The 14,414-nt window shown below is 43.0% G+C and overlaps 1 protein-coding gene and 1 pseudogene across 1 annotated transcript in view; both read left to right on the forward strand.

Annotated features, from left to right (window-relative positions):
* Positions 1-2,373, forward strand: part of LOC131904802 (LYR motif-containing protein 4-like) — a 53,240-nt pseudogene extending 50,867 nt beyond the window's left edge.
* Positions 2,374-2,418: 45 nt separating this feature from the next.
* The window catches only part of Focad (focadhesin), a 293,097-nt gene continuing 281,101 nt past the window's right edge, over positions 2,419-14,414 (forward strand). The window contains exon 1 of the mRNA XM_059254513.1: positions 2,419-2,481. The gene's annotated coding sequence lies outside the window, so the exon portion shown is untranslated. The remainder of the gene's footprint in view (positions 2,482-14,414) is intronic.

Genomic DNA, 14,414 nt, shown 5'->3' on the forward strand with positions numbered 1-14,414 from the left:
GTATCAGTGCAATAGTATCGAGGCCATAGCTCAGTGGTAGAGCAATTGCCTACCATAGCACATGCAAAGTCTTGGGTTATCCCCAGTGTGGTAGGGGGTGGGCAAGAGAGAGAGGATGCACTTGGAGGTGATCAGATCATGATGGCTCAACCCTCATGGATGAAATTAGTGTCCTTATAAGACAGGTTTGACCAGGCCCGATGAAGCATGTACCCAGCACATGAGAGGTTGAGACAAGAGAATTATGAGTCAAAGTCAACCTTGGCTACATAGTGCTTTGGATGTGAGCTTGGGAGAGGAGGATCTGGGGTAGGAAGAAAGGTCTGAAGGGGAGAGAGTTCTAGGATAGTGGTAGAGCACATACTTAGAATGCATGAAGCCCCCAGTTTGGTCTTTCAGCATCATCAGGGAGAAATGAAAAAGAACCAAAAATGGCTTTGAGAGTCTTCAGCCCTTCTGCCATGTGAGGACACAGAGAAGGTATTGTCTGTGGAGCAAGCCCCCACCAGACGACAAATCTGCTCGTTCCTTGCTTGGACTTTCTAGCCTATAGAATAAGGAGTATATTTATGATGTTTGTGATATATTCACCTAGCTAAGGATTTTTTTTTTTTCTTGAGACAGGGTTTCTCTGTGTAGTTTTGGTGCCTGTCCTGGATCTACCTCTGTAGACCAGGCTGGCCTCGAACTCACAGAGATCCACCTGGCTCTGCCTCCTGAGTGTTGGGATTAAAGGCAGGTGCCACCACTGCCCTGCGGCATTTTCTTATAGAAGTAAAAAAATGGGCTAAGAATATGTTAAAAGTAGACTCCCCACCATTCTTTAAGAGTCAGTATTTCCCCACAAGGACCTAAACTACCCACTCTGTAGAAGCATACTATTTATTTATTGAGAGCAGGGTGTTGGGGTTCGAATTTTGGCTTTGCTATCAGCTAGGTACATAGCCTTGATCAAATTGTTTCACATTTTGTGCCTAGGTTTCTTTATTTGTAAAATGTAATAACTCTGCTATTCAATTTGTCTTGCAAATTAAATAAATTGAAATCCTTAAAATAGTGCTGTGGACATATTGACATGTTCAATTAGGACCAACAAGCTTCAAGAAACACAGTAATAAACTGAATGTAATGGCACATGCCTTAAATTCCAGCACTTGGGAGGAAGAGGCAGGCAGATATCTGTGAGTTCAAGGCCAGCCTGGTTTACATAGAGAGTTCCAGGACAGCCAGAGCTACAAAGTGAGACCCTGTCTCAAAACAACAGAAAGACAGTAATAGAAGAAGAAAAAATTAAAAGGTTCCTAAAATTTGTACTTGTGTATTTGGAAAACTGATGGGAATATCATCAAACTAATAAAACCAAAAAGGCAATTGCAAACCTCACAGAATTTCTCTGAGGATAAAAGAGACTGAATACAGAAGCAGGTTCAAACTTAGTTTAGGCAAATTCTTACAGAATGCAAGGAAGCATTGTAAGTTATTGGGAGATCTAGAGGTGGTCTGTGGACTATAATTACTTTTCTTAGGTGCCGTATAGGAAACCAAGAATTTGCTATCAACATATAATAATGACCTTGCAAATTTAATTTAGAAAACTGCTTGCTAAGTTCCTATGATAGAACTATTGAATTAGAACCTCTAGAGATGGCACCCGGGCTTTTTTTTTTTTTTTTTTTTTTAAAGCTTCCCAATGCTTCTAAAAGTGCACGGGGTTTCAGAAACAGCCAGGTAACAGACTTCTATCCCCTTTAACGACTTTATTATTTAAGGCAGTTTGTTTTTGTGTCTGCTGCGTTTGTGCCAGGTGTCACAGACTTCTGTGGGAAGTCTCCCCATTTTGTAAAGAAAATACTTGACTATAGTAAGTGTTAGATAACAATAACACGCTTAGTAAAATTCTTCCTAGATCAAATCAGCAGAAATTCCTGGGTCCCGATGACTATGCAAGTAGAAGGACCACCAGCACAGAATGGTGAAGTGAAGGCCCTGAGCAGTAGCTACAGGAAGCAAGCTGATTCTGCTTTAAAATTTCTGAACCCTTGGCATTATCAGTACCCCGGCCCTCACCCCACCCTCCCGCTTTACAAAATCTCCAAATACTAAGAAGCTGTCCTGCATCTCCCAAAGCTGCCCTGGGGCAGGCTGCCAACAGGCCCCCCTGGCTCTGTGCAGTGGCATCTCCAGACAGGATCTTTTGATCTCGCTCCCCACAGCGTCAGCCGGAGCGAGAATTTCAGTCTGCACCACTGCGACTACCGACCCCAGCTCCCGCTCACAGTGGACCATGCAGCTGCAGTGCGCTGCCTAAGCCTGGACGCGCAGGCGCACGAGCGGGGCGGGCGCCCCAGCCGAGGAGGCGGGACGAGCTCTTGAAGTCGACCTTTCATTGGCTGTCTTCGGCAGACTCCGCCCCTGGGCGGCGGAGGCGGTGCGTGGGCCACGTCAGGCAGCCGTGCGAGCTGCGCTTGTGGCATAAGTGAGGTAAGCCATGCGGCGTGGCTGGCCGTCCACCGGCAGCCGCTGGGTGGGCAGCCGCCACTTCGGGACCGCCTGCAGCCGCGGCCACGGGGGCGAGGGCGGCGGAAGCCGGAGGACTTGGGCTGGGCTGCAGGCCGGCGGCGGAGCATGTGGCGGCAGGGCCGGGGCGGCGCGGGAGGCGGGCAGGGCACTTGACCTGCTGCCGGTTCTGCTGGCCTGTCGGGGCGCCCGGCTCCAGGGGGACCTGGCCTTGCGTGGTTCCCAGGAATGCAGCGTCAGGACCGGCTGGCTGTGGAGGGGCTTGGCAGCCGGATCCAATGGCTTACCTGCCTCAGGTTGCACTTGTCCCTCTTCTTGACCGGGTCTCTGGTCCCGGGCAGCCGGAAGGGGTTCTGGTGCCCTCCAGCCTGGACCCAACTGTCCTCCTTCCCCGGGATTCAGATGCAGGTTATGTTCACTTTAATGCAAAGGCTATTGGGTGAGCAGAACTTGTTTTCTGACTCAGGTCTCGGTCTCTGAAGAGTTTGTATGCGAGGCTTCTGAATGTCCAGCAGCTAGGTGGAGGTTTGCAGGCACCTGCCGATTTGTAGCACTTACTCCGAATTGGTTTCAGCCATGGATGGTGCTTTGAGTCCTTGTTGGGAGGTTTTGGATTCAGTGAAGTCATCCTCTCCATTATGCAGTCATTGACTCATTCAGTGCAAACTTTTTAAGTGAGTTCCTTGAATGACGTTCCCTACCTTTGCTTTCAGTTAATATGCCAGTGCTGGTGTCTGGGTAGACAAGATTTGAGATGGATTTTTTTTTTTTCTGTTGTGGTTCATTTTCAGGGTCTAGATGCAAAAAATGCAAAAGATGGCGCTCTCTAGGACCTCATTCAAAGGTTCTTTTTACCTTCTAATAAACCTTAAAAGACATTGGCCCTGAGGGGGTAAATCCTAGTAACTGTGCCACTAAAGACCACAGGCAGATGGGCTTCCTATCTGAAAATGAAGGATGCAATTTTAAGTATTCTGTAATTTTGGAATGTTCAAGGAGAGACGGGCATACAGCAGATTTACTGAACCATGTTAGCAATTGGGAGCCAACTAAATTAAAAACACATGACATTTTATGATTATGTATTTTATGCTTCAATGACAAGTAATTCTGTTCACAAACACTTTTGACTAGCAAGCAAGTGCGTGGTTGCAATTTTGATTGACATCCAATTTCTGCAAAGAAAGCACCAACCATGACTCATCTAAATTTTGAAGTGTAATAATTATGAACTTTCTAGTTACATATAAAGGTACGATATAGAGACAGCTGGACAAGAATGCAGTTTTCAAAGCCTTTGACTTGCTTTGGCAATAAATGATAGCCAAAACATCTGCCTTATTTATTTATCAAGTTAATCTTGTCAATAGTTACCATTTCTTGTCAATATCTTGCTTAGTTTTTTTTGTAAATTAAAATATTTAAACATTTATTTTATCATGTTACTATTTGGTGAGTTTTAATTGCTTGATGGCTCTAATTGAGGCCCGATAACCCCAAAGTAAATAAATTGTTACTTCAAGGTAAAAAAATACCTGTAGAGTTATAATATTTTTTTTCATATGGTGATTGATTAGTGCTACTTACTAGTAGAACAGTTCACCCTTTTCTAGTGTAAAATGATTTCCAAGGTAATTATTCTTATATTCTAAGCCTTGTGATAGATACCTTTTGACTTTGTCCATAAACTGTTAGTTGAATTAATATTAGGGGTGTAAATCCATTGCAATCCTTACTAGGAGTAGTATCTGGAGCTATTTCATATGATAAAATACAGCATAGCTTTAGAAGTATACTCTAAATCTATGATTTATAAATAGCAATAAATTGAGCTTGTGTGTATCATTTTCATCATGGGAAATAAGAATTGCTAATAGGACAAGTAATATTTGTCAGCTTCCCTTATTTGTATTATTTAACACAAACTTTTTCAACAATGTAGATCCCATCTATTTTTCAAACACTAGATTAAAAATATTTTATTGTGTGGTCTTTTAATCTGTGCCAAGTCACACTGAAAGTAATACAATGGCATTTTTGATTTTTATCATTTTGCTAATTTATATTTTCATCCATTCACCCTGAGCGTGCATGTTTGTTTTATTATTTGTTTATTTGTATGGATGAGGATGACTTTGAACTTCTAATTGTCCTGCTTCAGTCTATACAGTGATGAAATAAAGGCAAGTGCTGTCCTTTCTGGTTTAAGTTTTGCTGAGGATTGAAATCAGCACCTAGACCACCTTTAAAAAAAGATTATTATTATTATTATTATTAATTATCATCATCTTTGTGTGTTACATGATCCCAGGTGCCTGTGAAAGCCCGAGGCATCAGATCCCTTGAATCTGGAGTTGCAGGCAGTTGTGAGCCACCTGATGTGAGTGCTGGGAGCCAAACTTGAGTCCTCTAGAAGAGCAGTGCGTACTCTTAACTGCTGAGCTGTCTGTCTAGGCATCTGAGTACTTTGATCATACAGACCCCTTAACTTATGAAGAGGTTATAGCCCAACAATCTTATTGTAAGTTGATAATATTGTAATCAACAATGCATTTAAGAAGAATGGACATGATGTGTAATTGGGTGGCAAAGACAGGTGGCTTCTCTGAGTTTGAGGCCAACCTGGTCTACAAAGTAAGTTCCAGGCCAGCTAGTGCTACATAATGAGAACCTGTCTGGTTCAGGGGATAAAATGCTTGCTCGGAGAACCAAAGTTTGGATTCCCTAGCACCCATGTAAATTGTAATCGAAACATCTGCTGAGACAGAAGATCCCTGGGGCAAGCTACTTATCCAGACTTGCTGGAATTGACCAGCCATAGGTTCAGTGAGAAACACTGCCTCAGTAAATAAAATGGATTGAAGTGGCCACTCTGTGTTAACTTCAGGTCCCCATACAATGTGCATATATCCATACCCACATATGTACCTACAGACGTGCCAACACTCATGCATACATTTTTACAACACACACATGTGCCAAAAACAAAAGTAAGAGTAAAAATCCAGGAAAAACGTTTTTTTTTAATAGTGTTGGAGAGGTGCTCTGTTGGTAGAGTGCATGTTGCAGTCTGGAGGACTTCTGTTTGATCTCTGGAAACTGTGTTTGAAAACAAATCTGGGTATGGTGGCTTGTGGTCATAATCCTAGTGAAGGGAAGGTGAAGACAAGTGGATCCTTGAGTCTTGGTGGACAGCCAACCTGCCTAGCCTGCTTGGCCAGTTCCAGGCCAGTGAAAAGCCTGTTTCAAACAAAATATACAGAGCACCCAAGGGATGACAGTTGAGGTTCTCTCTGGCCTCTACCAGCACATGTACATGGGCACACTGCATACACACACACACACACACACACACACACACACACACACACACACAAATCTGTTTAGTATACCTAGTTTACTGATCATCATGGTCTAGCAACAATATACAGTAGACTATGTAGACTTGTGATCCAGTGGCTGATTGGAGGTTGCTGATTGCTGATGCTTCCCCAAAAGCCCAGCCCCTCATTCCATATGTTGCTAGCTGAGAAAATGATCAAAACCTAATTTTGAGATGCAGTTTCTACTGAATGTATATTGCTCTCACACCATTGTGAAGCTGGACAGAAACATCAGTCAAACCATTTTAAGTCAAGGACTGTCTTAAGATTGTCTCACCTTAGCCAGGTGGTGGTACGAATGCTTTTAATCCTAGCATTCAGGAGGTAGAGGCAGGTGGATCTCTGTGAGTTCAAAGTCAGCCTGGTCTACAGAGTGAGTTTCAGGACAGTCAAAGCTACACAAAGAAACCCTTTCAAAAAAAAAAAATTAAGAAAGAAGAAAAGAAAAAGATTGTCACATCTTTGACTTCAAAGTCTGTACAGTTCTAGAAGCTGTGATGTGTACTCAGGAGGGTTAGGCAAGAGGATTTGACTGAGCCCAGGATTTTGGTGCATCCCCACACAGCATAGTGAGACCCTACCGTCTCTTATAGAAATAAAGAAAAAAAAGCTGCACAATTCCTCATTGTTATGATGGGAAAGCATATATTTAGAACAAAGTAAGGTGAGAATCCAAAGTATATAGTCTGTTATTTATTTACTTTTTTAAGATAAAGTCTTAATAGGTCGATCAGGCTGGCCTCAAACTCACAGAGATCCACCTGTGTTTCCTAAATCCTGGGATTAAATATTTATTATCTTTTAAATGACTTACCTTTTCACTTTCCTGGAGACCGGTGAATCATTCCATCCAACCAAGTAAACTGAGTATTTTAGTTCCTTTTAGTGTTCAACAATATGTCTTCCAGTCTCTATTTAGTCATATGCATAATTACTTATTGAGCTGATAAACATGTTGATTAAATGTTATAATTGTGAGTGTTATAACTATAGTTTTATCCCTGTTGTATACTATTTTCTCTCTTGAATCCTAGCACTTGGGAGGCAGGGGCAGGCAGATCTTTGTGAGTTCAAGGCCATCCTGGATAGCGAGTTCCAGGAAGGCCAGGACAACATAATAAGAGAGACTCTGTCTCCAAAAACAGAAAAAGAAAAGCCTCTTTCTTTGGCCCACTTGCCTTCAAGATTTACTTTAAATTTGACTGTTTGACAATCATTGAATATATTGGTTATGTAACCAAAGCTTCAGTTTCTAGTATATACTGTTAGGACATAATTAGTTAGTGAGTGGAAGTAGAGGACAGACTTTATGTTTTGAGTCTTGAAGCATTTAAATAAATGGAACTTTTGTCTTGTATGGATGTGCATGCACTTTTGTGTGTAAGTACAGGTGGGTGTGCCATGGAGGAATGAGAATTACCTGACATGGGTGCTGGGGACCAAGCTCAGGTACTCTGAAAGAACACACTGTACATTTAGCCATAGAGTCATCTCTGGCCTAGATGAGAGGCTTTAAAAAATTTTTGTTTTTATTTTATGTGTATGGGTGTTTTGCCTGTATGTGTGGCTTTACCCTCTGTGTATGTAGTGCCCAAGGAGGTCAGAAGAAAGCATTAGATTCTCTGGAACTGGAGTTATAGTTGTAAGCCACCATGTGGGAGCTGGGAATTAAAACTAGATCCTCTAGAAGAGCAGCCAGTGCTCTTAACCACTGAGCCATCTCTGGATTGAAGGCTTTTAAAGTAAGATATTTCAGTTTACAAGGGATTATTGAGATACAACCTCATTCATTATAAGGAGGCATGTATATTAGAATTTAAGCTTTTAGGGTACTGATGGGTTAGGTTGATATGGAACATATCAGCCCTATTAGGCTGATAGGGCTTAGGCTGTTAGGGAACAAGAATGGTGTGTTGGGTGCATCACCTACCTGGATATTGATACAGTTGATAACTAATGGGGGAGGAGAGGTGGAGAAGAGGTAGACTTGTGATCTTGGCTTCTGAAGTTTTTGAATGCTTGTTGGTAGGAACAGGGGCTAGATCCACTTATGATGTAGATTTTGAAGTTCAGAAAGTTGATTCATCTCTGATGTCGGCCACCAAGGATGGGAAGCTAGTTTTTATTAGGTTGTGGAAATAGGAGAACATCTTATGAGGAGCCAAGAATGTAAGATTTATTGATCGGTATTGGAGTCCAAAAGGTTGGGAGGGAGGGAAGAGTGTTTAGTGGGAGGAAGACTTCTTTAAAGTGTTTTGACTGGCTGACTTAGTCTGTAAAGTGCCTGCTGCACAAGCATGAAGACCTGAATTGAGGTCTCCAGCACCCACATAAAAGCTGCTGTGATCTAAATGCCAAGTTGGTAAGCTCTGGGGTGAGACCCTGCTTCAGAAAATAAGGCAGAGAATGATCAAGGATGACGCCCAGCATGAACCTCTGGGCTTCACATGTGTGCACATGTAGGCACACACACCTGCATGCACATGTGCACACAGTCACTTGACTAGCTACATATCTCCCACACATATGCACACATGTGCACACACATGCATCCACATCGGGTGGCTCACAACTGCCTAGAACTCTAGTTCCACTAGATCTGATTCCCTCTTCTGGTCTCCACAGACAGTTACACTCATGTGGTGCACATAAATCCATGCAGGTACACACACACACACACACACACACACACACACTCACAAAATAATAGTTTATCCCAATAGTCTTCAAATTTAATGTATAGAAATGGGAGAATTAGTTTGCTTTTGAAATGAGTCAAGTAGCAGTCACTTTGTAAAGGGCTATATAGCTAGAATGAATGACATTTAAGACCATTACTTGCTCTCTTCTCTCCTTCCTCCTCCTCCTCCCTTTCCCTTCCTTTTCCAGGACATCTCCAGTGGTAGGCAAGTACCCTACCACTGAACTAAACTCTCAGCCAACCATTGCTTTCACCTTTCTTGTGTTTTGAGACAAAGTCTTGCTCCATACCCTAGACTGGCCTTGAACTCTTGGCAATTTTCCTGCCTTAGTCTCTCAAGTACCAGATTATAGGTGATGTCTGGTTATCTTTCTAGTTAATGTCTTTTGTCCTTTGTGCTTATATACTGTTAGCGCAACAACCAGAGTCTTTTTTTTTTTTTTTTTTTTTTTTAATGTGAGTTGTATTTCTTCTTTCTTTTGTCTGAAATCCTATAATGGCCTTTTCCCTCACCCCTAAAAAGGAGAGTCTGTCTTTATAGTTACCTAAAAGGCTTGCTATGATCTGACCCATTTTTGGCCACTCAACTGCAATTCCACCTCAGTCAATTATTTTCAAATGAGTTTGTACCTCATTCACATGAGACAAGTTCTCACCATGGTTTTTGTCTTGCTTTTTCCCCCTGCCTGGAGTTCTCGTTTGCGACTGAGGCCTGCTCTGCTCCTTTAAGCCTTGGCTCAGCTGTATATTCTGCTAGTGAGCCTTTTCTTGCCCATCCTCCCATAAAACTGGAACCCTTTCCTGGTGTCACCTCTTCTCCTGCCCTTGGTTACCTTTTCACAGTGCTGTGACTTACCGTTTTGCTGCTGCCTGCCTTCTTCCCTAAGATCATAATCTAGCAGGGCAGGAGCATCTGTCTCACAGTGCTCCCTACAGTGCCTGGCCCAAGGGGTCTTCTAGGAATTTATACATCAAATATATGTAAACGTTGGTATTGCAACTTCTTGAAGGCCCAGGTTTCTCTTGTATGTCTTATGGAAAAAGCCCTTGAACGAATGGTGAGCTGTCATGTGAGGACATTTTAGGCTTCTTGTACCAAATACCTTTGTAATCCACTTCTTCTTTTGTGGGGTGGGGTGGGGGAGGGTTTGAGACAGGGTTTTGCTGTGTAACAGTCCTGGCTGTCCTGGAACTCACTTTGTAGACCAGGCTGGCCTTGAACTCACTGAGATCCTCCTGCCTCTGCCTTCCAAGTGCTGGGGTTAAAGGTGTGTGCCACCACCGTCCAGCTTGTAATCTACTTCTTAATTTGAGTTTTTATTTTTTTTAAGGTTTGCTAATTAGGGTTCTACACCAAAGCTCTATCTTTTGTAAGGAAAGTATCATGGTCTTCTTTAACTGCATTGGGTGCTTGCTCTTGGCACAGAGCAGAAATGTCACACTGTGGTCTACATCAGTTATGTTTACTGCAGAGCTATGGCTGGCGTTGTGGCTTAGTGGGAGAATCCTTGCCTAGGATATGCAAGGCGTGGCTGGATTCTGCAGCGCTGCAAAAAGCCAACCAAGTCACAACAGACAAACAAAGCTGATGGGCGGGGCTGTGGCCCAGTTGCTAGAGCACCTGCTCGGCATGTATGAAGTTCTAGGTTATATCCCCAGTGTGACATCATGGGGATGGAGTGTCCCAGGACTCAGAGGAGAGAGGCATAAGGATCAGAAGTTCAAGGTCATCCTAGGTTGTTTGAGAGATCCTGGCTAGCCTGAGCTACTGAAGACTTCATCTCAGCTAACCAACTCACCAACTAGCCAATATAACAACAACAACGACAACAACACACAAAAGCAAAATTCAAGTGGCTGATATGGAAGGGCTACAGTATACGATAGACAAAGTTCCAATCTTTTTTAAATTGTTGAAACTTCCTTCCCCTAAACATATCAAACTGAGTATATCAGATGAGAGATGTTTTGCTATTCAAAATAAAAGTATTTTAAATTTTAATATATGGCATAATCATCTTATAAAATCAGTTTGAACCATGAAATTATGATAATGAGCATCACATTTAAAATGAATGATTCTGAATAAAATTTATAATCTCTTAAGTGCCTCATTTTGCTTTTGTTGCATGCCATTAACAAAATCTTCTTTCAAACAGAGGAGTGATACATGATTATATATTTACTTAAACAATGAGTATTGAAATATTACCATTTTTAGTTACTTACTTTACCCATTTTAGTCTTTTAAAGTCCATATTTATATATTTGCTTTTGTGTGTGTGAGTGCATTTGTGTGTGTATGGTGGAGTACACACACATGTCACAGTATGAATGTAGACATCAGAGGACACCTTGTGGGAGTGATTCTCTCCTACCATGTGGGTTCCTCAGATAAGATTTATGTTGTCAGGCTTGGTGGACAGCACCTCTGCCTGCTGAGCCATCCTTTTGCCCATTTTCTTTCTTTTGCTTTTTTTTTTTTTTTTTTTTGGTTTTTCGAGACAGAGTTTCTCTGTGTAGCTTTGTGCCTTTCCTGGAACTCACTTGGTAGCCCAGGCTGGCCTCGAACTCACAGAGATCCGCCTGGCTCTGCCTCCCGAGTGCTGGGATTAAAGACGTGCGCCGCCACCACCGCCCGGCCCTTGCTTTTTTTTTAACCCTTTCTTTGAGGTGGGGTTTCTCTGTATAGCTCCAGCTGTTTGGAACTTGCTATCTAGACCAGACGGGCCTTGAACTCTTGGAGATCTACTTATCGCTGCCTCCCAAGTGCTGAGATTAAAGGTGTGCACCACCATGCCAGGCCCATTTTCTTTCTTTTCTTTTTTATTTCTTTTTTGTCTTTTTCTCCCCTATTTTTTATTTGGAAATAGATGCTTCTCTCATTCAAATACATCCGCTCCCAGCTCCCTGCATCTTCCCTCTTCCTGATCCACTCTCCCCCTCTCTCCCCTCAAAAAACAGATAACAACCTCCAAGACAAAAAAGGTACAGTAAGAAAAGGCTGGACAAGTCAACCCAACGGGAGGAAAAAAATTCTAGGAGCAGGCAAGAGTCAGAGACACACCTGCTCTCACTGTTAGGAGTCCCACAAAAACACCAAGCTAACAGTCACAGCATATATGCAGAGGACCTGGTGCAGGCCCATGCAGGCCCCGTGCTTGCCTCTTCAGTCTCCATGAGCCCATATATACTCCCTGCTTAGTTGATTCAGTGGGCGGTGTTCTCCTGGTGTCCTCCAACCCCTCTGACTCCTACAATCTTTGTGTCCCTTCTTCCTCTAGATACCCCAACTTTGTGGGGAGGGATCTGATGGAGACTTCCAATTTAGACTCTGAGCAATCCTGGCTGTGGGTCTCTGCATCATTCCCATCTGCTGCTGGAGAAAGCGTCTCTAATGATGACTAGAAAGGCACCAATCTATGAGTATAGCGGAATATCACTAGGAATCATTTTATTGATTTTTCTTTTGTGCCAGTTGTGTTTGATTCTGCCCTAGGTCATTGGGCTATCCAGTCTCTGGTTACTGGCCATCCAGGTATTGTCAAGCATTGGCTCCCTCTTCATGGAGTGGGCCTCAAGTTAAGTCAGACATTGGTTGGCCACTCCCCCGAGTTCTGCGCCACTATTCCTCCAGCACATCTTGGAGGCAGGGCAGATTATAGGTCAAAGGGTTTGTGTCTGGATTGGTGTCCAGGTTTCTTTTTTCATAGTCTGCAGAGTACCTCCCCGCACCAAAAAGACTAAAACATAGGGGTGAAGGCTCTATTGCATGTACCAGCTTGACCTCTCTATGTTCAGTGAGCTGTAGCAGGAATCTTAGAGAGTCTTATTTTTTTATTATTATTTTTTGGTTTTTCGAGACAGGGTTTCTCTGTAGCTTTGGAGCCTGTCCTGGACTAGCTCTGTAGACCAGGCTGGCTTCGAACTCAGAGATCCGCCTGCCTCTGCCTCCCGAGTGCTGGGATTACAGGCGTGCGACACCACTGCCCGGTGAGAGTCTTATTAATAAAATCAAACCTGAGGCCAGATATTGTGGTGAATGCTGGAAGATCAGAGAAGCAGAACAAGCCACAGCTACCTCGCCTCAACAGTTCCTCAGCTGGTCCTGTTTCCTCAAACTGGAAGCCTCTGAGTCCTTATCCAAATGAATCTCAGCTGAACTGCTGCTAGAAGCCTGAAAGCTTAACCAGCCAAATGGTGCTAGTTTCTGGTTTTCACGCCTTATATATCTTTTTGTTTTTGCCATCACTCCCTGGGATTAAAGGCTCACTTTTTGGGATTAAAGGCATGTGTCACCATGCCTGGCTGTTTCCAATGTGGCCTTGAACTCACAGAGATCCAGAGGGATTTCTACCTCTGGAATGCTAGGATTAAAGGTGTGAGTGCCACCATTTTCTAGCCTTTGTATCTAGTGGCTGTTCTGCCTCTGACCCCAGAAAAGTTTATTAGGGTGCACAATATTTTGGGGAACACAGTACCACCACAATGAGTTATGTGGATGTCCTTGGCAATGGAGCCCCACTGTCCGTATTTGGAGAGTGACCCTCTGTCCTAGCATTGACTTGGGTTGTTTAGTAATCTCCAAAGGACCCTGGCCAACAACTCAAATGAGTGCAACCCAGTCCCACCACTGAAAGTTTTGCCTAGCTGTAGGAGATAGCCAGTTCAGACTCTGCGTCCTCCATTACTAGGAGTCCTCACTAGGATCACTCTCGTAGATTCTAGGAAGTTCCCTCTGAAATAGATTTTCACAGCACCCTCTAAATCACCCAGATCTGACTCTTCCTCCTCCTATCCCCACCTCCTCACAAGTCCACACACAAAATTATTTCCTCTTAGCAGAGAGATCCATACGATCTCGCTAGAACCCTCCTCTTGGCTCTGAGTCTGAGGATAGTAGCTTGATTATCATTTACTTAACAGCTAATATCTACTTATAAGTGAGTACATACCATATTTGTCTTTCAGAGTCTGGGTTACCCCACTCAGGATGATTTTTTTTTTATGCATCCATTTGCCTGCAAATTTCTTTATGTCATTTTTTAACAGCTGAGTAATACTTCATTGTGTAAATGTACCATACTTTGTTTATCAATTCTTTGGTTGAGGGACATCTAGGTTGTTTCCAGTTTCTGGCTATTATGAATAAAGCTGCAATGGACATAGTTGAGCATAGTTGTGGTAGGATGGAGCATTTTTTGGGCATATGCCCAAGCTCCATACCTGGATCTTGAGGTAGATCATCTCAGTTTTCTAAGGAACTGCCATATTGATTTCCATAGTGGCTGTACAAGTTTGCACTCCTACCAGCAGTGGAGGAGTGTTCACCACCATGCCAGGTCCATTTTCTTTATTTTTTAAAGCATCTTACTGTGGAAAATTTCAAATGCAACATGAATAAAGAGTATAAGTTAACTTAATTTCACCAAATTATTTTGTCAGTCTCATGCTAGCTTTAACATTTATCTACCACAGTCCATCATACATTTGCCCATTTCCTTCTTTATCTAGCTGTGTGTGTGTGTGTGTGTGTGTGTGTGTGTGTGTGTGTGTGTGTGTTATGTGTGTGTGCACATGCAGTCGTGGTGTGTAGCTCATCTTGGTCCTGAATTTGTAATCCTTTGCTGCTGCCAGTCCAGCGCTGGGATTACAGGTGTGTACCATCATGCCCAACTAGTTGATAGGGTTTTAAAGCAGTGCAGGATACCTAGGGCTTAGAGGGCTAGTGGGGCTTAATAGCAAGTCGAAAGTAGATGGGACTTGCAGATATTGCTGGTAGAAGTGGAGCTGTGTATGTGTTCATCGTGACT

The sequence above is a fragment of the Peromyscus eremicus genome, chromosome 2, assembly GCF_949786415.1.
Source record: "Peromyscus eremicus chromosome 2, PerEre_H2_v1, whole genome shotgun sequence".
Classification (NCBI taxonomy): domain Eukaryota; kingdom Metazoa; phylum Chordata; class Mammalia; order Rodentia; family Cricetidae; genus Peromyscus; species Peromyscus eremicus.